Raw genomic sequence first — 23999 nt, 5'->3', positions numbered from 1 at the left:
AGTTTACGGCAGTGTTACTGGAGTTCAACGGCAGTGTTACTGGAGTTAAACGGCAGTGTTACTGGAGTTTACGGCAGTGTTACTGGAGTTCAACGGCAGTGTTACTGGAGTTAAACGGCAGTGTTACTGGTGTTCAACGGCAATGTTACTGGAGTTAAACGGCAGTGTTGCTGGAGTTCAACAGCAGTTAAACAGCAACGTTACTGGTGTTAAACGGCAGTGTTACTGGAGATAAACGGCAGTGTTGCTGGAGTTCAACAGCAGTTAAACAGCAACGTTACTGGTGTTAAACGGCAGTGTTACTGGAGTTAAACGGCAGTGTTGCTGGAGTTCAACAGCAGTTAAACAGCAACGTTACTGGTGTTAAACGGCAGTGTTACTGGAGTTAAACGGCAGTGCTGCTGGAGTTCAACAGCAGTTAAACAGCAATGTTACTGGAGATAAACGGCAGTGTTACTGGAGTTAAACGGCAGTGTTACTGGTGTTCAACGGCAATGTTACTGGAGTTACACGGCTGTGTTACTGGAGATAAACGGCAGTGTTACTGGAGTTGAACGGCAGTGTTACTGGAGTTGAACGGCAGTGTTACTGGAGATAAACGGCTGTGTTACTGGAGTTACACGGCTGTGTTACTGGAGATAAACGGCAGTGTTACTGGAGATAAGCGGCAATGTTACTGGAGTTAAACGGCAGTGTTACTGGAGTTACACGGCTGTGTTACTGGAGTTGAACGGCAGTGTTACTGGAGATAAACGGCTGTGTTACTGGAGTTATACGGCAATGTTACTGGAGTTAAACGGCAGTGTTACTGGAGTTAAACGGCAATGTTACTGGAGTTAAACGGCAGTGTTACTGGAGTTACACGGCTGTGTTACTGGAGTTACACGGCAGTGTTACTGGAGTTAAACGGCAGTGTTACTGGTGTTCAACGGCAATGTTACTGGAGTTACACGGCTGTGTTACTGGAGATAAACGGCAGTGTTACTGGAGTTGAACGGCAGTGTTACTGGAGTTGAACGGCAGTGTTACTGGAGATAAACGGCTGTGTTACTGGAGTTATACGGCAATGTTACTGGAGTTAAACGGCAGTGTTACTGGAGTTAAACGGCAATGTTACTGGAGTTAAACGGCAGTGTTACTGGAGTTACACGGCTGTGTTACTGGAGTTACACGGCAGTGTTACTGGAGTTAAACGGCAGTGTTACTGGAGTTACACGGCTGTGTTACTGGAGTTAAACGGCAGTGTTACTGGAGTTACACGGCTGTGTTACTGGAGTTAAACGGCAGTGTTACTGGAGTTAAACGGCAATGTTACTGGAGTTACACGGCTGTGTTACTGGTGTTAAACGGCAGTGTTACTGGAGTTAAACGCCAGTGTTGCTGGTGTTAAACGGCGGTGTTGCTGGTGTTAAACAGCAGTGTTACTGGAGTTAAACGGCAGTGTTGCTGGTGTTCAACGGCAGTGTTACTGGAGTTAAACGCCAGTGTTGCTGGTGTTAAACGGCGGTGTTGCTGGTGTTAAACAGCAGTGTTACTGGAGTTAAACGGCAGTGTTACTGGTGTTAAACGGCAGTGTTACTGGAGTTAAACGCCTGTGTTGCTGGTGTTAAACGGCAGTGTTACTGGAGTTAAACGCCAGTGTTGCTGGTGTTAAACGGCGGTGTTGCTGGTGTTAAACAGCAGTGTTACTGGAGTTAAACGGCAGTGTTGCTGGTGTTAAACGGCAGTGTTACTGGAGTTAAACGCCAGTGTTGCTGGTGTTAAACGGCGGTGTTGCTGGTGTTAAACAGCAGTGTTACAGCAGTTAAACGCCAGTGTTGCTGGTGTTAAACGGCAGTGTTACTGGAGTTAAACGGCAGTGTTGCTGGTGTTAAACGGCAGTGTTACTGGTGTTAAACGCCAGTGTTGCTGGTGTTAAACGGCGGTGTTGCTGGTGTTAAACGGCAGTGTTACTGGAGTTAAACGCCAGTGTTGCTGTTGTTAAACGGCATTGTTACTGGAGTTAAACGGCAGTGTTGCTGGTGTTAAACGGCAGTGTTGCTGGTGTTAAACGGCGGTGTTGCTGGTGTTAAACAGCAGTGTTACAGCAGTTAAACGCCAGTGTTGCTGGTGTTAAACGGCAGTGTTACTGGAGTTAAACGGCAGTGTTGCTGGTGTTAAACGGCAGTGTTACTGGTGTTAAACGCCAGTGTTGCTGGTGTTAAACGGCGGTGTTGCTGGTGTTAAACGGCAGTGTTACTGGAGTTAAACGCCAGTGTTGCTGTTGTTAAACGGCATTGTTACTGGAGTTAAACGGCAGTGTTGCTGGTGTTAAACGGCAGTGTTAGTGGTGTTAAACGCCAGTGTTGTTGGTGTTAAACGGCTGTGTTGCTGGTGTTAAACGGCAGTGTTACTGGTGTTAAACGGCAGTGTTACTGGTGTTAAACGCCGGTGTTGCTGGTGTTAAACGGCAGTGTTGCTGGTGTTAAACGGCAGTGTTGCTGGTGTTAAACGGCAGTGTTACTGGTGTTAAACGGCACTGTTACTGGTGTTAAACGGCAGTGTCACTGGTGTTAAACGGCAGTGTCACTGGTGTTAAACGGCAGTGTTACTGGAGTTCAACGGCAGTGTTACTGGAGTTAAACGGCAGTGTTACTGGTGTTAAACGGCAGTGTTACTGGAGTTAAACGGCAGTCTTACTGGAGTTAAACGGCATAGTTACTGGAGTTAAACGGCAGTGTTACTGGAGTTCAACGGCAGTGTTACTGGAGTTAAACGGCAGTGTTACTGGTGTTAAACGGCAGTGTTACTGGAGTTAAACGGCAATGTTACTGGAGTTAAACGGCATTGTTACTGGAGTTAAATGGCAGTGTCAGTGGAGGTAAACGGCAGTGTTACTGGAGGTAAACGGCAGTTAAACAGCAGTGTTAGGGGAGTTAAACAGCAGTGTTAGTGGAGTTAAACAGCAGTGTTTTTGGTGATAAACAGCAATGTTACTGGCGATAAACGGCAATGTTACTGGAGTTAAACAGCAATGTTACTGGAGGTAAAGGCAGTGTGACTGGAGTTAAACGGCGGTGTTACTGGAGTTGAACGGCAGTGTTACTGGAGTTACACGGCTGTGTTACTGGAGATAAACAGCAATGTTACTGGAGATAAACGGCAATGTTACTGGAGTTAAACGGCAGTGTTACTGGAGTTAAACGGCAGTGTTACTGGAGTTAAACGGCAGTGTTACTGGAGTTACACGGCTGTGTTACTGGAGATAAACGGCAGTGTTACTGGAGTTAAACGGCAGTGTTACTGGAGATAAACGGCTGTGTTACTGGAGTTATACGGCAATGTTACTGGAGTTAAACGGCAATGTTACTGGAGTTAAACGGCAGTGTTACTGGAGTTACACGGCTGTGTTACTGGAGTTACACGGCAATGTTACTGGAGTTAAACGGCAGTGTTACTGGAGTTACACGGCTGTGTTACTGGAGATAAACGGCAGTGTTACTGGAGTTAAACGGCAGTGTTACTGGAGTTACACGGCTGTGTTACTGGAGTTAAACGGCAGTGTTACTGGAGTTACACGGCTGTGTTACTGGAGTTAAACGGCAGTGTTACTGGAGTTAAACGGCAATGTTACTGGAGTTACACGGCTGTGTTACTGGAGATAAACGGCGGTGTTACTGGAGTTAAACGGCAGTGTTACTGGTGTTAAACGGCAGTGTTACTGGAGTTAAACGCCAGTGTTGCTGGTGTTAAACGGCAGTGTTACTGGAGTTAAACGCCAGTGTTGCTGGTGTTAAACGGCGGTGTTGCTGGTGTTAAACAGCAGTGTTACTGGAGTTAAACGGCAGTGTTACTGGTGTTAAACGGCAGTGTTACTGGAGTTAAACGCCAGTGTTGCTGGTGTTAAACGGCAGTGTTACTGGAGTTAAACGCCAGTGTTGCTGGTGTTAAACGGCGGTGTTGCTGGTGTTAAACAGCAGTGTTACTGGAGTTAAACGGCAGTGTTGCTGGTGTTAAACGGCAGTGTTACTGGAGTTAAACGCCAGTGTTGCTGGTGTTAAACGGCGGTGTTGCTGGTGTTAAACAGCAGTGTTACTGGAGTTAAACGGCAGTGTTGCTGGTGTTAAACGGCAGTGTTACTGGAGTTAAACGCCAGTGTTGCTGGTGTTAAACGGCAGTGTTACTGGAGTTAAACGCCAGTGTTGCTGGTGTTAAACGGCGGTGTTGCTGGTGTTAAACAGCAGTGTTACAGCAGTTAAACGCCAGTGTTGCTGGTGTTAAACGGCAGTGTTACTGGAGTTAAACGGCAGTGTTGCTGGTGTTAAACGGCAGTGTTACTGGTGTTAAACGCCAGTGTTGCTGGTGTTAAACGGCGGTGTTGCTGGTGTTAAACGGCAGTGTTACTGGAGTTAAACGCCAGTGTTGCTGTTGTTAAACGGCAGTGTTACTGGTGTTAAACGCCAGTGTTGTTGGTGTTAAACGGCTGTGTTACTGGTGTTAAACGGCAGTGTTACTGGTGTTAAACGCCGGTGTTGCTGGTGTTAAACGGCAGTGTTACTGGAGTTAAACGCCAGTGTTGCTGTTGTTAAACGGCAGTGTTACTGGTGTTAAACGCCAGTGTTGTTGGTGTTAAACGGCAGTGTTACTGGTGTTAAACGCCGGTGTTGCTGGAGTTAAACGCCAGTGTTGCTGGTGTTAAACGGCAGTGTTACTGGAGTTAAACGGCAGTGTTGCTGGTGTTAAACGGCAGTGTTACTGGTGTTAAACGCCAGTGTTGTTGGTGTTAAACGGCTGTGTTACTGGTGTTAAACGGCAGTGTTACTGGTGTTAAACGCCGGTGTTGCTGGTGTTAAACGGCAGTGTTGCTGGTGTTAAACGGCAGTGTTGCTGGTGTTAAACGGCAGTGTTACTGGTGTTAAACGGCACTGTTACTGGTGTTAAACGGCAGTGTCACTGGTGTTAAACGGCAGTGTCACTGGTGTTAAACGGCAGTGTTACTGGAGTTCAACGGCAGTGTTACTGGAGTTAAACGGCAGTGTTACTGGTGTTAAACGGCAGTGTTACTGGAGTTAAACGGCAGTCTTACTGGAGTTAAACGGCATTGTTACTGGAGTTCAACGGCAGTGTTACTGGAGTTCAACGGCAGTGTTACTGGAGTTAAACGGCAGTGTTACTGGTGTTAAACGGCAGTGTTACTGGAGTTAAACGGCAATGTTACTGGAGTTAAACGGCATTGTTACTGGAGTTAAACGGCAGTGTTACTGGAGTTCAACGGCAGTGTTACTGGAGTTAAACGGCAGTGTTACTGGTGTTAAACGGCAGTGTTACTGGAGTTAAACGGCAATGTTACTGGAGTTAAACGGCATTGTTACTGGAGTTAAACGGCAGTGTTAATGGAGTTCAACGGCAGTGTTACTGGAGTTCAACGGCAGTGTTACTGGAGTTAAACGGCAGTGTTACTGGTGTTAAACGGCAGTGTTACTGGAGTTAAACGGCAATGTTACTGGAGTTAAACGGCATTGTTACTGGAGTTAAACGGCAGTGTTACTGGAGTTAAACGGCAGTGTTACTGGAGTTCAACGGCAGTGTTACTGGAGTTAAACGGCAGTGTTACTGGAGTTAAACGGCAGTGTTACTGGAGTTCAACGGCAGTGTTACTGGAGTTAAACGGCAGTGTTACTGGAGTTAAACGGCAGTGTTACTGGAGTTCAACGGCAGTGTTACTGGAGTTAAACGGCAGTGTTACTGGAGTTAAACGGCAGTGTATTTGGAGTTAAACGGCAATGTTACTGGAGTTAAACGGCAGTGTTACTGGAGTTCAACAGCAGTTAAACAGCAACGTTACTGGTGTTAAACGGCAGTGTTACTGGAGATAAACGGCAGTGTTACTGGAGATAAACGGCAGTGTTACTGGAGTTAAACGGCAGTGTTACTGGAGTTAAACGGCAGTGTTACTGGAGTTAAACGGCAGTGTTACTGGAGTTAAACGGCAGTGTTACTGGAGTTAAACGGCAATGTTACTGGAGTTAAACGGCAATGTTACTGGAGATAAACGGCAATGTTACTGGAGATAAACGGCAATGTTACTGGAGTTAAACGGCGGTGGTACTGGAGTTAAACGGCAGTGTTACTGGAGTTAAACGGCAGTGTTACTGGAGTTAAACGGCAGTGTTACTGGAGTTAAACGGCAATGTTACTCGAATTAAACGGCAGTGTTACTGGAGTTAAACGGCAGTGTTACTGGAGTTAAACGGCAGTGTTACTGGAGTTAAACGGCAGTGTTACTGGAGTTAAACGGCACTGTTACTGGAGTTCAACGGCAGTGTTACTGGAGTTAAACGGCAGTGTTACTCGAATTAAACGTCGGTGTTACTGGAGTTAAACGTCGGTGTTACTGGAGTTAAACGGCAATGTTACTGGAGTTAAACGGCAGTGTTACTGGAGTTAAACGGCAGTGTTACTGGAGTTAAACGGCAGTGTTACGGGAGTTAAACGGCAGTGTTACTGCAGGGAAACGGCAGTGTCACTCGAATTAAACAGCAATGTTACTGGAGTTAAACGGCAGTGTTAGTGGAGTTAAACGGCAGTGTTACTGGAGATAAACGGCAGTGTTACTGGAGTTAGACGGCAGTGTTACTGGAGTTAAGCGGCAACGTTACTGGAGTTAAGCGGCAACGTTACTGGAGTTAAGCGGCAGTGTTACTGGAGTTAAACGGCAGTGTTACTGGAGTTAAACGGCAGTGTTACTGGAGTTAAACGGCATTGTTACTGGAGTTAAACAGCAGTTAAACAGCGACGTTCCTGGAGTTAAACGGCAACGTTACTGGAGTGAAACGGCAGTGTTACTGGAGTTAGACGGCAGTGTTACTGGAGTTAAGCGGCAACGTTACTGGAGTTAAGCGGCAACGTTACTGGAGTTAAGCGGCAACGTTACTGGAGTTAAGCGGCAGTGTTACTGGAGTTAAACGGCAGTGTTACTGGAGTTAAACGGCATTGTTACTGGAGTTAAACAGCAGTTAAACAGCAACGTTACTGGAGTTAAGCGGCAACGTTACTGGAGTTAAGCGGCAGTGTAACTGGAGTTAAACGGCAGTGTCACTGGTGTTCAACGGCAGTGTCACTGGTGTTCAACGGCAGTGTCACTGGTGTTCAACGGCAGTGTCACTGGTGTTCAACGGCAGTGTCACTGGGGTTCAACGGCAGTGTTACTGGAGTTAAACGGCAGTGTTACTGGAGTTAAACGGCAGTGTTACTGGAGTTAAACGGCATTGTTACTGGAGTTAAACAGCAGTTAAACAGCAACGTTTCTGGAGATAAACGGCAGTGTTAGTGGAGTTAAATGGCAGTGTTACTGGAGTTAAACGGCAGTGTTATTGGAGTTAAACAGCAATGTTACTGGAGATAAACAGCAATGTTACTGGAGATAAACAGCAATGTTACTGGAGATAAACAGCAATGTTGCTGGAGATAAACAGCAATGTTACTGGAGATAATCGGCGGTGTTTCTGGAGATAAACGGCAGTGTTAGTGGAGTTAAACGGCAGTGTTAGTGGAGTTAAACGGCAGTGTTACTGGAGTTAAACGGCAGTGTTAGTGGAGTTAAACGGCAATGTTACTGGAGATAAACGGCAATGTTACTGGAGATAAACGGCAGTGTTACTGGAGTTAAACGGCAGTGTTACAGGAGTTAAACGGCAGTGTTACTGGAGTTAAACGGCAGTGTTACTGGAGTTAAACGGCAGTGTTACTGGAGTTAAACGGCAGTTAAACGGCAGTGTTACTGGAGACAAACAGCAGTGAAACGGCAGTGTTACTGGCGATAAACGGCAGTGTTACTGGCAATAAACGGCAGTGTTACTGGCGATAAACGGCAGTGTTACTGGAGTTAAACGGCAGTGTTACTGGAGTTAAACGGCACTTTTACTGGTGTTAAACGGCAGTGTTACTGGAGTTAAACGGCAGTGTTACTGGAGTTAAACGGCAGTGTTACTGGAGTTAAACGGCAGTGTTACTGGAGTTAAACGGCAGTGTTACTGGAGGTAAACGGCAGTGTTACTGGAGGTAAACGGCAGTGTTACTGGAGGTAAACGGCAATGTTACTGGAGTTAAACGTCGGTGTTACTGGAGTTAAACGGCAATGTTACTGGAGTTAAACGGCAGTGTTACTGGAGTTAAACGGCAGTGTTACTGGAGTTAAACGGCAGTGTTACTGGAGGTAAACGGCAGTGTTACTCGAATTAAACGGCAATGTTACTGGAGTTAAACGGCAGTGTTAGTGGAGTTAAACGGCAGTGTTACTGGAGATAAACGGCAGTGTTCCTGGAGTTAAACGGCAGTGTTACTGGAGTTAAACGGCAGTGTTACTGGAGTTAAACGGCAGTGTTACTGGAGTTAAACGCCAGTGTTGCTGGTGTTAAACGGCGGTGTTGCTGGTGTTAAACAGCAGTGTTACTGGAGTTAAACGGCAGTGTTGCTGGTGTTCAACGGCAGTGTTACTGGAGTTAAACGCCAGTGTTGCTGGTGTTAAACGGCGGTGTTGCTGGTGTTAAACAGCAGTGTTACTGGAGTTAAACGGCAGTGTTACTGGTGTTAAACGGCAGTGTTACTGGAGTTAAACGCCTGTGTTGCTGGTGTTAAACGGCAGTGTTACTGGAGTTAAACGCCAGTGTTGCTGGTGTTAAACGGCGGTGTTGCTGGTGTTAAACAGCAGTGTTACTGGAGTTAAACGGCAGTGTTGCTGGTGTTAAACGGCAGTGTTACTGGAGTTAAACGCCAGTGTTGCTGGTGTTAAACGGCGGTGTTGCTGGTGTTAAACAGCAGTGTTACAGCAGTTAAACGCCAGTGTTGCTGGTGTTAAACGGCAGTGTTACTGGAGTTAAACGGCAGTGTTGCTGGTGTTAAACGGCAGTGTTACTGGTGTTAAACGCCAGTGTTGCTGGTGTTAAACGGCGGTGTTGCTGGTGTTAAACGGCAGTGTTACTGGAGTTAAACGCCAGTGTTGCTGTTGTTAAACGGCATTGTTACTGGAGTTAAACGGCAGTGTTGCTGGTGTTAAACGGCAGTGTTAGTGGTGTTAAACGCCAGTGTTGTTGGTGTTAAACGGCTGTGTTGCTGGTGTTAAACGGCAGTGTTACTGGTGTTAAACGGCAGTGTTACTGGTGTTAAACGCCGGTGTTGCTGGTGTTAAACGGCAGTGTTGCTGGTGTTAAACGGCAGTGTTGCTGGTGTTAAACGGCAGTGTTACTGGTGTTAAACGGCACTGTTACTGGTGTTAAACGGCAGTGTCACTGGTGTTAAACGGCAGTGTCACTGGTGTTAAACGGCAGTGTTACTGGAGTTCAACGGCAGTGTTACTGGAGTTAAACGGCAGTGTTACTGGTGTTAAACGGCAGTGTTACTGGAGTTAAACGGCAGTCTTACTGGAGTTAAACGGCATAGTTACTGGAGTTAAACGGCAGTGTTACTGGAGTTCAACGGCAGTGTTACTGGAGTTAAACGGCAGTGTTACTGGTGTTAAACGGCAGTGTTACTGGAGTTAAACGGCAATGTTACTGGAGTTAAACGGCATTGTTACTGGAGTTAAATGGCAGTGTCAGTGGAGGTAAACGGCAGTGTTACTGGAGGTAAACGGCAGTTAAACAGCAGTGTTAGGGGAGTTAAACAGCAGTGTTAGTGGAGTTAAACAGCAGTGTTTTTGGTGATAAACAGCAATGTTACTGGCGATAAACGGCAATGTTACTGGAGTTAAACAGCAATGTTACTGGAGGTAAAGGCAGTGTGACTGGAGTTAAACGGCGGTGTTACTGGAGTTGAACGGCAGTGTTACTGGAGTTACACGGCTGTGTTACTGGAGATAAACAGCAATGTTACTGGAGATAAACGGCAATGTTACTGGAGTTAAACGGCAGTGTTACTGGAGTTAAACGGCAGTGTTACTGGAGTTAAACGGCAGTGTTACTGGAGTTACACGGCTGTGTTACTGGAGATAAACGGCAGTGTTACTGGAGTTAAACGGCAGTGTTACTGGAGATAAACGGCTGTGTTACTGGAGTTATACGGCAATGTTACTGGAGTTAAACGGCAATGTTACTGGAGTTAAACGGCAGTGTTACTGGAGTTACACGGCTGTGTTACTGGAGTTACACGGCAATGTTACTGGAGTTAAACGGCAGTGTTACTGGAGTTACACGGCTGTGTTACTGGAGATAAACGGCAGTGTTACTGGAGTTAAACGGCAGTGTTACTGGAGTTACACGGCTGTGTTACTGGAGTTAAACGGCAGTGTTACTGGAGTTACACGGCTGTGTTACTGGAGTTAAACGGCAGTGTTACTGGAGTTAAACGGCAATGTTACTGGAGTTACACGGCTGTGTTACTGGAGATAAACGGCGGTGTTACTGGAGTTAAACGGCAGTGTTACTGGTGTTAAACGGCAGTGTTACTGGAGTTAAACGCCAGTGTTGCTGGTGTTAAACGGCAGTGTTACTGGAGTTAAACGCCAGTGTTGCTGGTGTTAAACGGCGGTGTTGCTGGTGTTAAACAGCAGTGTTACTGGAGTTAAACGGCAGTGTTGCTGGTGTTAAACGGCAGTGTTACTGGAGTGAAACGCCAGTGTTGCTGGTGTTAAACGGCGGTGTTGCTGGTGTTAAACAGCAGTGTTACTGGAGTTAAACGGCAGTGTTACTGGTGTTAAACGGCAGTGTTACTGGAGTTAAACGCCAGTGTTGCTGGTGTTAAACGGCAGTGTTACTGGAGTTAAACGCCAGTGTTGCTGGTGTTAAACGGCGGTGTTGCTGGTGTTAAACAGCAGTGTTACTGGAGTTAAACGGCAGTGTTGCTGGTGTTAAACGGCAGTGTTACTGGAGTTAAACGCCAGTGTTGCTGGTGTTAAACGGCGGTGTTGCTGGTGTTAAACAGCAGTGTTACTGGAGTTAAACGGCAGTGTTGCTGGTGTTAAACGGCAGTGTTACTGGAGTTAAACGCCAGTGTTGCTGGTGTTAAACGGCAGTGTTACTGGAGTTAAACGCCAGTGTTGCTGGTGTTAAACGGCGGTGTTGCTGGTGTTAAACAGCAGTGTTACAGCAGTTAAACGCCAGTGTTGCTGGTGTTAAACGGCAGTGTTACTGGAGTTAAACGGCAGTGTTGCTGGTGTTAAACGGCAGTGTTACTGGTGTTAAACGCCAGTGTTGCTGGTGTTAAACGGCGGTGTTGCTGGTGTTAAACGGCAGTGTTACTGGAGTTAAACGCCAGTGTTGCTGTTGTTAAACGGCAGTGTTACTGGTGTTAAACGCCAGTGTTGTTGGTGTTAAACGGCTGTGTTACTGGTGTTAAACGGCAGTGTTACTGGTGTTAAACGCCGGTGTTGCTGGTGTTAAACGGCAGTGTTACTGGAGTTAAACGCCAGTGTTGCTGTTGTTAAACGGCAGTGTTACTGGTGTTAAACGCCAGTGTTGTTGGTGTTAAACGGCAGTGTTACTGGTGTTAAACGCCGGTGTTGCTGGAGTTAAATGCCAGTGTTGCTGGTGTTAAACGGCAGTGTTACTGGAGTTAAACGGCAGTGTTGCTGGTGTTAAACGGCAGTGTTACTGGTGTTAAACGCCAGTGTTGTTGGTGTTAAACGGCTGTGTTACTGGTGTTAAACGGCAGTGTTACTGGTGTTAAACGCCGGTGTTGCTGGTGTTAAACGGCAGTGTTGCTGGTGTTAAACGGCAGTGTTGCTGGTGTTAAACGGCAGTGTTACTGGTGTTAAACGGCACTGTTACTGGTGTTAAACGGCAGTGTCACTGGTGTTAAACGGCAGTGTCACTGGTGTTAAACGGCAGTGTTACTGGAGTTCAACGGCAGTGTTACTGGAGTTAAACGGCAGTGTTACTGGTGTTAAACGGCAGTGTTACTGGAGTTAAACGGCAGTCTTACTGGAGTTAAACGGCATTGTTACTGGAGTTCAACGGCAGTGTTACTGGAGTTCAACGGCAGTGTTACTGGAGTTAAACGGCAGTGTTACTGGTGTTAAACGGCAGTGTTACTGGAGTTAAACGGCAATGTTACTGGAGTTAAACGGCATTGTTACTGGAGTTAAACGGCAGTGTTACTGGAGTTCAACGGCAGTGTTACTGGAGTTAAACGGCAGTGTTACTGGTGTTAAACGGCAGTGTTACTGGAGTTAAACGGCAATGTTACTGGAGTTAAACGGCATTGTTACTGGAGTTAAACGGCAGTGTTAATGGAGTTCAACGGCAGTGTTACTGGAGTTCAACGGCAGTGTTACTGGAGTTAAACGGCAGTGTTACTGGTGTTAAACGGCAGTGTTACTGGAGTTAAACGGCAATGTTACTGGAGTTAAACGGCATTGTTACTGGAGTTAAACGGCAGTGTTACTGGAGTTAAACGGCAGTGTTACTGGAGTTCAACGGCAGTGTTACTGGAGTTAAACGGCAGTGTTACTGGAGTTAAACGGCAGTGTTACTGGAGTTCAACGGCAGTGTTACTGGAGTTAAACGGCAGTGTTACTGGAGTTCAACGGCAGTGTTACTGGAGTTAAACGGCAGTGTTACTGGAGTTAAACGGCAGTGTATTTGGAGTTAAACGGCAATGTTACTGGAGTTAAACGGCAGTGTTACTGGAGTTCAACAGCAGTTAAACAGCAACGTTACTGGTGTTAAACGGCAGTGTTACTGGAGATAAACGGCAGTGTTACTGGAGATAAACGGCAGAGTTACTGGAGTTAAACGGCAGTGTTACTGGAGTTAAACGGCAGTGTTACTGGAGTTACACGGCTGTGTTACTGGAGATAAACGGCAGTGTTACTGGAGTTGAACGGCAGTGTTACTGGAGTTGAACGGCAGTGTTACTGGAGTTGAACGGCAGTGTTACTTGAGTTACACGGCTGTGTTACTGGAGTTACACGGCTGTGTTACTGGAGTTAAACGGCAGTGTTACTGGAGTTAAACGGCAATGTTACTGGAGTTACACGGCTGTGTTACTGGTGTTAAACGGCAGTGTTACTGGAGTTAAACGCCAGTGTTGCTGGTGTTAAACGGTGGTGTTGCTGGTGTTAAACAGCAGTGTTACTGGAGTTAAACGGCAGTGTTGCTGGTGTTCAACGGCAGTGTTACTGGAGTTAAACGCCAGTGTTGCTGGTGTTAAACGGCGGTGTTGCTGGTGTTAAACAGCAGTGTTACTGGAGTTAAACGGCAGTGTTACTGGTGTTAAACGGCAGTGTTACTGGAGTTAAACGCCTGTGTTGCTGGTGTTAAACGGCAGTGTTACTGGAGTTAAACGCCAGTGTTGCTGGTGTTAAACGGCGGTGTTGCTGGTGTTAAACAGCAGTGTTACTGGAGTTAAACGGCAGTGTTGCTGGTGTTAAACGGCAGTGTTACTGGAGTTAAACGCCAGTGTTGCTGGTGTTAAACGGCGGTGTTGCTGGTGTTAAACAGCAGTGTTACAGCAGTTAAACGCCAGTGTTGCTGGTGTTAAACGGCAGTGTTACTGGAGTTAAACGGCAGTGTTGCTGGTGTTAAACGGCAGTGTTACTGGTGTTAAACGCCAGTGTTGCTGGTGTTAAACGGCGGTGTTGCTGGTGTTAAACGGCAGTGTTACTGGAGTTAAACGCCAGTGTTGCTGTTGTTAAACGGCATTGTTACTGGAGTTAAACGGCAGTGTTGCTGGTGTTAAACGGCAGTGTTAGTGGTGTTAAACGCCAGTGTTGTTGGTGTTAAACGGCTGTGTTGCTGGTGTTAAACGGCAGTGTTACTGGTGTTAAACGGCAGTGTTACTGGTGTTAAACGCCGTTGTTGCTGGTGTTAAACGGCAGTGTTGCTGGTGTTAAACGGCAGTGTTGCTGGTGTTAAACGGCAGTGTTACTGGTGTTAAACGGCACTGTTACTGGTGTTAAACGGCAGTGTCACTGGTGTTAAACGGCAGTGTCACTGGTGTTAAACGGCAGTGTTACTGGAGTTCAACGGCAGTGTTACTGGAGTTAAACGGCAGTGTTACTGGAGTTAAACGGCAGTGTTACTGGTGTTAAACGGCAGTGTTACTGGAGTTAAACGGCAGTCTTACTGGAGTTAAACGGCATAGTTACTGGAGTTAAACGGCAGTGTTACTGGAGTTCAACGGCAGTGTTACTGGAGTTAAACGGCAGTGTTACTGGTGTTAAACGGCAGTGTTACTGGAGTTAAACGGCAATGTTACTGGAGTTAAACGGCATTGTTACTGGAGTTAAATGGCAGTGTCAGTGGAGGTAAACGGCAGTGTTACTGGAGGTAAACGGCAGTTAAACAGCAGTGTTAGGGGAGTTAAACAGCAGTGTTAGTGGAGTTAAACAGCAGTGTTTTTGGTGATAAACAGCAATGTTACTGGCGATAAACGGCAATGTTACTGGAGTTAAACAGCAATGTTACTGGAGGTAAAGGCAGTGTGACTGGAGTTAAACGGCGGTGTTACTGGAGTTGAACGGCAGTGTTACTGGAGTTACACGGCTGTGTTACTGGAGATAAACAGCAATGTTACTGGAGATAAACGGCAATGTTACTGGAGTTAAACGGCAGTGTTACTGGAGTTAAACGGCAGTGTTACTGGAGTTAAACGGCAGTGTTACTGGAGTTAAACGGCAGTGTTACTGGAGTTACACGGCTGTGTTACTGGAGATAAACGGCAGTGTTACTGGAGTTAAACGGCAGTGTTACTGGAGATAAACGGCTGTGTTACTGGAGTTATACGGCAATGTTACTGGAGTTAAACGGCAATGTTACTGGAGTTAAACGGCAGTGTTACTGGAGTTACACGGCTGTGTTACTGGAGTTACACGGCAATGTTACTGGAGTTAAACGGCAGTGTTACTGGAGTTACACGGCTGTGTTACTGGAGATAAACGGCAGTGTTACTGGAGTTAAACGGCAGTGTTACTGGAGTTACACGGCTGTGTTACTGGAGTTAAACGGCAGTGTTACTGGAGTTACACGGCTGTGTTACTGGAGTTAAACGGCAGTGTTACTGGAGTTAAACGGCAATGTTACTGGAGTTACACGGCTGTGTTACTGGAGATAAACGGCGGTGTTACTGGAGTTAAACGGCAGTGTTACTGGTGTTAAACGGCAGTGTTACTGGAGTTAAACGCCAGTGTTGCTGGTGTTAAACGGCAGTGTTACTGGAGTTAAACGCCAGTGTTGCTGGTGTTAAACGGCGGTGTTGCTGGTGTTAAACGGCAGTGTTACTGGAGTTAAACGGCAGTGTTGCTGGTGTTAAACGGCAGTGTTACTGGAGTTAAACGCCAGTGTTGCTGGTGTTAAACGGCGGTGTTGCTGGTGTTAAACAGCAGTGTTACAGCAGTTAAACGCCAGTGTTGCTGGTGTTAAACGGCAGTGTTACTGGAGTTAAACGGCAGTGTTGCTGGTGTTAAACGGCAGTGTTACTGGTGTTAAACGCCAGTGTTGCTGGTGTTAAACGGCGGTGTTGCTGGTGTTAAACGGCAGTGTTACTGGAGTTAAACGCCAGTGTTGCTGTTGTTAAACGGCATTGTTACTGGAGTTAAACGGCAGTGTTGCTGGTGTTAAACGGCAGTGTTAGTGGTGTTAAACGCCAGTGTTGTTGGTGTTAAACGGCTGTGTTGCTGGTGTTAAACGGCAGTGTTACTGGTGTTAAACGGCAGTGTTACTGGTGTTAAACGCCGGTGTTGCTGGTGTTAAACGGCAGTGTTGCTGGTGTTAAACGGCAGTGTTGCTGGTGTTAAACGGCAGTGTTACTGGTGTTAAACGGCACTGTTACTGGTGTTAAACGGCAGTGTCACTGGTGTTAAACGGCAGTGTCACTGGTGTTAAACGGCAGTGTTACTGGAGTTCAACGGCAGTGTTACTGGAGTTAAACGGCAGTGTTACTGGTGTTAAACGGCAGTGTTACTGGAGTTAAACGGCAGTCTTACTGGAGTTAAACGGCATAGTTACTGGAGTTAAACGGCAGTGTTACTGGAGTTCAACGGCAGTGTTACTGGAGTTAAACGGCAGTGTTACTGGTGTTAAACGGCAGTGTTACTGGAGTTAAACGGCAATGTTACTGGAGTTAAACGGCATTGTTACTGGAGTTAAATGGCAGTGTCAGTGGAGGTAAACGGCAGTGTTACTGGAGGTAAACGGCAGTTAAACAGCAGTGTTAGGGGAGTTAAACAGCAGTGTTAGTGGAGTTAAACAGCAGTGTTTTTGGTGATAAACAGCAATGTTACTGGCGATAAACGGCAATGTTACTGGAGTTAAACAGCAATGTTACTGGAGGTAAAGGCAGTGTGACTGGAGTTAAACGGCGGTGTTACTGGAGTTGAACGGCAGTGTTACTGGAGTTACACGGCTGTGTTACTGGAGATAAACAGCAATGTTACTGGAGATAAACGGCAATGTTACTGGAGTTAAACGGCAGTGTTACTGGAGTTAAACGGCAGTGTTACTGGAGTTAAACGGCAGTGTTACTGGAGTTACACGGCTGTGTTACTGGAGATAAACGGCAGTGTTACTGGAGTTAAACGGCAGTGTTACTGGAGATAAACGGCTGTGTTACTGGAGTTATACGGCAATGTTACTGGAGTTATACGGCAATGTTACTGGAGTTAAACGGCAATGTTACTGGAGTTAAACGGCAGTGTTACTGGAGTTACACGGCTGTGTTACTGGAGTTACACGGCAATGTTACTGGAGTTAAACGGCAGTGTTACTGGAGTTACACGGCTGTGTTACTGGAGATAAACGGCAGTGTTACTGGAGTTAAACGGCAGTGTTACTGGAGTTACACGGCTGTGTTACTGGAGTTAAACGGCAGTGTTACTGGAGTTACACGGCTGTGTTACTGGAGTTAAACGGCAGTGTTACTGGAGTTAAACGGCAATGTTACTGGAGTTACACGGCTGTGTTACTGGAGATAAATGGCGGTGTTACTGGAGTTAAACGGCAGTGTTACTGGTGTTAAACGGCAGTGTTACTGGAGTTAAACGCCAGTGTTGCTGGTGTTAAACGGCAGTGTTACTGGAGTTAAACGCCAGTGTTGCTGGTGTTAAACGGCGGTGTTGCTGGTGTTAAACAGCAGTGTTACTGGAGTTAAACGGCAGTGTTGCTGGTGTTAAACGGCAGTGTTACTGGAGTGAAACGCCAGTGTTGCTGGTGTTAAACGGCGGTGTTGCTGGTGTTAAACAGCAGTGTTACTGGAGTTAAACGGCAGTGTTACTGGTGTTAAACGGCAGTGTTACTGGAGTTAAACGCCAGTGTTGCTGGTGTTAAACGGCAGTGTTACTGGAGTTAAACGCCAGTGTTGCTGGTGTTAAACGGCGGTGTTGCTGGTGTTAAACGGCATTGTTACTGGAGTTAAACGGCAGTGTTAATGGAGTTCAACGGCAGTGTTACTGGAGTTAAACGGCAGTCTTACTGGAGTTAAACGGCATTGTTACTGGAGTTCAACGGCAGTGTTACTGGAGTTCAACGGCAGTGTTACTGGAGTTAAACGGCAGTGTTACTGGTGTTAAACGGCAGTGTTACTGGAGTTAAACGGCAATGTTACTGGAGTTAAACGGCATTGTTACTGGAGTTAAACGGCAGTGTTACTGGAGTTCAACGGCAGTGTTACTGGAGTTAAACGGCAGTGTTACTGGTGTTAAACGGCAGTGTTACTGGAGTTAAACGGCAATGTTACTGGAGTTAAACGGCATTGTTACTGGAGTTAAACGGCAGTGTTAATGGAGTTCAACGGCAGTGTTACTGGAGTTCAACGGCAGTGTTACTGGAGTTAAACGGCAGTGTTACTGGTGTTAAACGGCAGTGTTACTGGAGTTAAACGGCAATGTTACTGGAGTTAAACGGCATTGTTACTGGAGTTAAACGGCAGTGTTACTGGAGTTAAACGGCAGTGTTACTGGAGTTCAACGGCAGTGTTACTGGAGTTAAACGGCAGTGTTACTGGAGTTAAACGGCAGTGTTACTGGAGTTCAACGGCAGTGTTACTGGAGTTAAACGGCAGTGTTACTGGAGTTCAACGGCAGTGTTACTGGAGTTAAACGGCAGTGTTACTGGAGTTAAACGGCAGTGTATTTGGAGTTAAACGGCAATGTTACTGGAGTTAAACGGCAGTGTTACTGGAGTTCAACAGCAGTTAAACAGCAACGTTACTGGTGTTAAACGGCAGTGTTACTGGAGATAAACGGCAGTGTTACTGGAGATAAACGGCAGAGTTACTGGAGTTAAACGGCAGTGTTACTGGAGTTAAACGGCAGTGTTACTGGAGTTACACGGCTGTGTTACTGGAGATAAACGGCAGTGTTACTGGAGTTGAACGGCAGTGTTACTGGAGTTGAACGGCAGTGTTACTGGAGTTGAACGGCAGTGTTACTTGAGTTACACGGCTGTGTTACTGGAGTTACACGGCTGTGTTACTGGAGTTAAACGGCAGTGTTACTGGAGTTAAACGGCAATGTTACTGGAGTTACACGGCTGTGTTACTGGTGTTAAACGGCAGTGTTACTGGAGTTAAACGCCAGTGTTGCTGGTGTTAAACGGCGGTGTTGCTGGTGTTAAACAGCAGTGTTACTGGAGTTAAACGGCAGTGTTGCTGGTGTTCAACGGCAGTGTTACTGGAGTTAAACGCCAGTGTTGCTGGTGTTAAACGGCGGTGTTGCTGGTGTTAAACAGCAGTGTTACTGGAGTTAAACGGCAGTGTTACTGGTGTTAAACGGCAGTGTTACTGGAGTTAAACGCCTGTGTTGCTGGTGTTAAACGGCAGTGTTACTGGAGTTAAACGCCAGTGTTGCTGGTGTTAAACGGCGGTGTTGCTGGTGTTAAACAGCAGTGTTACTGGAGTTAAACGGCAGTGTTGCTGGTGTTAAACGGCAGTGTTACTGGAGTTAAACGCCAGTGTTGCTGGTGTTAAACGGCGGTGTTGCTGGTGTTAAACAGCAGTGTTACAGCAGTTAAACGCCAGTGTTGCTGGTGTTAAACGGCAGTGTTACTGGAGTTAAACGGCAGTGTTGCTGGTGTTAAACGGCAGTGTTACTGGTGTTAAACGCCAGTGTTGCTGGTGTTAAACGGCGGTGTTGCTGGTGTTAAACGGCAGTGTTACTGGAGTTAAACGCCAGTGTTGCTGTTGTTAAACGGCATTGTTACTGGAGTTAAACGGCAGTGTTGCTGGTGTTAAACGGCAGTGTTAGTGGTGTTAAACGCCAGTGTTGTTGGTGTTAAACGGCTGTGTTGCTGGTGTTAAACGGCAGTGTTACTGGTGTTAAACGGCAGTGTTACTGGTGTTAAACGCCGGTGTTGCTGGTGTTAAACGGCAGTGTTGCTGGTGTTAAACGGCAGTGTTGCTGGTGTTAAACGGCAGTGTTACTGGTGTTAAACGGCACTGTTACTGGTGTTAAACGGCAGTGTCACTGGTGTTAAACGGCAGTGTCACTGGTGTTAAACGGCAGTGTTACTGGAGTTCAACGGCAGTGTTACTGGAGTTAAACGGCAGTGTTACTGGAGTTAAACGGCAGTGTTACTGGTGTTAAACGGCAGTGTTACTGGAGTTAAACGGCAGTCTTACTGGAGTTAAACGGCATAGTTACTGGAGTTAAACGGCAGTGTTACTGGAGTTCAACGGCAGTGTTACTGGAGTTAAACGGCAGTGTTACTGGTGTTAAACGGCAGTGTTACTGGAGTTAAACGGCAATGTTACTGGAGTTAAACGGCATTGTTACTGGAGTTAAATGGCAGTGTCAGTGGAGGTAAACGGCAGTGTTACTGGAGGTAAACGGCAGTTAAACAGCAGTGTTAGGGGAGTTAAACAGCAGTGTTAGTGGAGTTAAACAGCAGTGTTTTTGGTGATAAACAGCAATGTTACTGGCGATAAACGGCAATGTTACTGGAGTTAAACAGCAATGTTACTGGAGGTAAAGGCAGTGTGACTGGAGTTAAACGGCGGTGTTACTGGAGTTGAACGGCAGTGTTACTGGAGTTACACGGCTGTGTTACTGGAGATAAACAGCAATGTTACTGGAGATAAACGGCAATGTTACTGGAGTTAAACGGCAGTGTTACTGGAGTTAAACGGCAGTGTTACTGGAGTTAAACGGCAGTGTTACTGGAGTTACACGGCTGTGTTACTGGAGATAAACGGCAGTGTTACTGGAGTTAAACGGCAGTGTTACTGGAGATAAACGGCTGTGTTACTGGAGTTATACGGCAATGTTACTGGAGTTAAACGGCAATGTTACTGGAGTTAAACGGCAGTGTTACTGGAGTTACACGGCTGTGTTACTGGAGTTACACGGCAATGTTACTGGAGTTAAACGGCAGTGTTACTGGAGTTACACGGCTGTGTTACTGGAGATAAACGGCAGTGTTACTGGAGTTAAACGGCAGTGTTACTGGAGTTACACGGCTGTGTTACTGGAGTTAAACGGCAGTGTTACTGGAGTTACACGGCTGTGTTACTGGAGTTAAACGGCAGTGTTACTGGAGTTAAACGGCAATGTTACTGGAGTTACACGGCTGTGTTACTGGAGATAAACGGCGGTGTTACTGGAGTTAAACGGCAGTGTTACTGGTGTTAAACGGCAGTGTTACTGGAGTTAAACGCCAGTGTTGCTGGTGTTAAACGGCAGTGTTACTGGAGTTAAACGCCAGTGTTGCTGGTGTTAAACGGCGGTGTTGCTGGTGTTAAACAGCAGTGTTACTGGAGTTAAACGGCAGTGTTGCTGGTGTTAAACGGCAGTGTTACTGGAGTTAAACGCCAGTGTTGCTGGTGTTAAACGGCGGTGTTGCTGGTGTTAAACAGCAGTGTTACAGCAGTTAAACGCCAGTGTTGCTGGTGTTAAACGGCAGTGTTACTGGAGTTAAACGGCAGTGTTGCTGGTGTTAAACGGCAGTGTTACTGGTGTTAAACGCCAGTGTTGCTGGTGTTAAACGGCGGTGTTGCTGGTGTTAAACGGCAGTGTTACTGGAGTTAAACGCCAGTGTTGCTGTTGTTAAACGGCATTGTTACTGGAGTTAAACGGCAGTGTTGCTGGTGTTAAACGGCAGTGTTAGTGGTGTTAAACGCCAGTGTTGTTGGTGTTAAACGGCTGTGTTGCTGGTGTTAAACGGCAGTGTTACTGGTGTTAAACGGCAGTGTTACTGGTGTTAAACGCCGGTGTTGCTGGTGTTAAACGGCAGTGTTGCTGGTGTTAAACGGCAGTGTTGCTGGTGTTAAACGGCAGTGTTACTGGTGTTAAACGGCACTGTTACTGGTGTTAAACGGCAGTGTCACTGGTGTTAAACGGCAGTGTCACTGGTGTTAAACGGCAGTGTTACTGGAGTTCAACGGCAGTGTTACTGGAGTTAAACGGCAGTGTTACTGGTGTTAAACGGCAGTGTTACTGGAGTTAAACGGCAGTCTTACTGGAGTTAAACGGCATAGTTACTGGAGTTAAACGGCAGTGTTACTGGAGTTCAACGGCAGTGTTACTGGAGTTAAACGGCAGTGTTACTGGTGTTAAACGGCAGTGTTACTGGAGTTAAACGGCAATGTTACTGGAGTTAAACGGCATTGTTACTGGAGTTAAATGGCAGTGTCAGTGGAGGTAAACGGCAGTGTTACTGGAGGTAAACGGCAGTTAAACAGCAGTGTTAGGGGAGTTAAACAGCAGTGTTAGTGGAGTTAAACAGCAGTGTTTTTGGTGATAAACAGCAATGTTACTGGCGATAAACGGCAATGTTACTGGAGTTAAACAGCAATGTTACTGGAGGTAAAGGCAGTGTGACTGGAGTTAAACGGCGGTGTTACTGGAGTTGAACGGCAGTGTTACTGGAGTTACACGGCTGTGTTACTGGAGATAAACAGCAATGTTACTGGAGATAAACGGCAATGTTACTGGAGTTAAACGGCAGTGTTACTGGAGTTAAACGGCAGTGTTACTGGAGTTAAACGGCAGTGTTACTGGAGTTACACGGCTGTGTTACTGGAGATAAACGGCAGTGTTACTGGAGTTAAACGGCAGTGTTACTGGAGATAAACGGCTGTGTTACTGGAGTTATACGGCAATGTTACTGGAGTTAAACGGCAATGTTACTGGAGTTAAACGGCAGTGTTACTGGAGTTACACGGCTGTGTTACTGGAGTTACACGGCAATGTTACTGGAGTTAAACGGCAGTGTTACTGGAGTTACACGGCTGTGTTACTGGAGATAAACGGCAGTGTTACTGGAGTTAAACGGCAGTGTTACTGGAGTTACACGGCTGTGTTACTGGAGTTAAACGGCAGTGTTACTGGAGTTACACGGCTGTGTTACTGGAGTTAAACGGCAGTGTTACTGGAGTTAAACGGCAATGTTACTGGAGTTACACGGCTGTGTTACTGGAGATAAACGGCGGTGTTACTGGAGTTAAACGGCAGTGTTACTGGTGTTAAACGGCAGTGTTACTGGAGTTAAACGCCAGTGTTGCTGGTGTTAAACGGCAGTGTTACTGGAGTTAAACGCCAGTGTTGCTGGTGTTAAACGGCGGTGTTGCTGGTGTTAAACAGCAGTGTTACTGGAGTTAAACGGCAGTGTTGCTGGTGTTAAACGGCAGTGTTACTGGAGTGAAACGCCAGTGTTGCTGGTGTTAAACGGCGGTGTTGCTGGTGTTAAACAGCAGTGTTACTGGAGTTAAACGGCAGTGTTACTGGTGTTAAACGGCAGTGTTACTGGAGTTAAACGCCAGTGTTGCTGGTGTTAAACGGCAGTGTTACTGGAGTTAAACGCCAGTGTTGCTGGTGTTAAACGGCGGTGTTGCTGGTGTTAAACAGCAGTGTTACTGGAGTTAAACGGCAGTGTTGCTGGTGTTAAACGGCAGTGTTACTGGAGTTAAACGCCAGTGTTGCTGGTGTTAAACGGCGGTGTTGCTGGTGTTAAACAGCAGTGTTACTGGAGTTAAACGGCAGTGTTGCTGGTGTTAAACGGCAGTGTTACTGGAGTTAAACGCCAGTGTTGCTGGTGTTAAACGGCAGTGTTACTGGAGTTAAACGCCAGTGTTGCTGGTGTTAAACGGCGGTGTTGCTGGTGTTAAACAGCAGTGTTACAGCAGTTAAACGCCAGTGTTGCTGGTGTTAAACGGCAGTGTTACTGGAGTTAAACGGCAGTGTTGCTGGTGTTAAACGGCAGTGTTACTGGTGTTAAACGCCAGTGTTGCTGGTGTTAAACGGCGGTGTTGCTGGTGTTAAACGGCAGTGTTACTGGAGTTAAACGCCAGTGTTGCTGTTGTTAAACGGCAGTGTTACTGGTGTTAAACGCCAGTGTTGTTGGTGTTAAACGGCTGTGTTACTGGTGTTAAACGGCAGTGTTACTGGTGTTAAACGCCGGTGTTGCTGGTGTTAAACGGCAGTGTTACTGGAGTTAAACGCCAGTGTTGCTGTTGTTAAACGGCAGTGTTACTGGTGTTAAACGCCAGTGTTGTTGGTGTTAAACGGCAGTGTTACTGGTGTTAAACGCCGGTGTTGCTGGAGTTAAACGCCAGTGTTGCTGGTGTTAAACGGCAGTGTTACTGGAGTTAAACGGCAGTGTTGCTGGTGTTAAACGGCAGTGTTACTGGTGTTAAACGCCAGTGTTGTTGGTGTTAAACGGCTGTGTTACTGGTGTTAAACGGCAGTGTTACTGGTGTTAAACGCCGGTGTTGCTGGTGTTAAACGGCAGTGTTGCTGGTGTTAAACGGCAGTGTTGCTGGTGTTAAACGGCAGTGTTACTGGTGTTAAACGGCACTGTTACTGGTGTTAAACGGCAGTGTCACTGGTGTTAAACGGCAGTGTCACTGGTGTTAAACGGCAGTGTTACTGGAGTTCAACGGCAGTGTTACTGGAGTTAAACGGCAGTGTTACTGGTGTTAAACGGCAGTGTTACTGGAGTTAAACGGCAGTCTTACTGGAGTTAAACGGCATTGTTACTGGAGTTCAACGGCAGTGTTACTGGAGTTCAACGGCAGTGTTACTGGAGTTAAACGGCAGTGTTACTGGTGTTAAACGGCAGTGTTACTGGAGTTAAACGGCAATGTTACTGGAGTTA

Source organism: Heterodontus francisci, chromosome 43, assembly GCF_036365525.1.
Source record: "Heterodontus francisci isolate sHetFra1 chromosome 43, sHetFra1.hap1, whole genome shotgun sequence".
Classification (NCBI taxonomy): Eukaryota; Metazoa; Chordata; class Chondrichthyes; order Heterodontiformes; family Heterodontidae; genus Heterodontus; species Heterodontus francisci.
Note: the sequence above shows the minus strand (reverse complement) of the source record.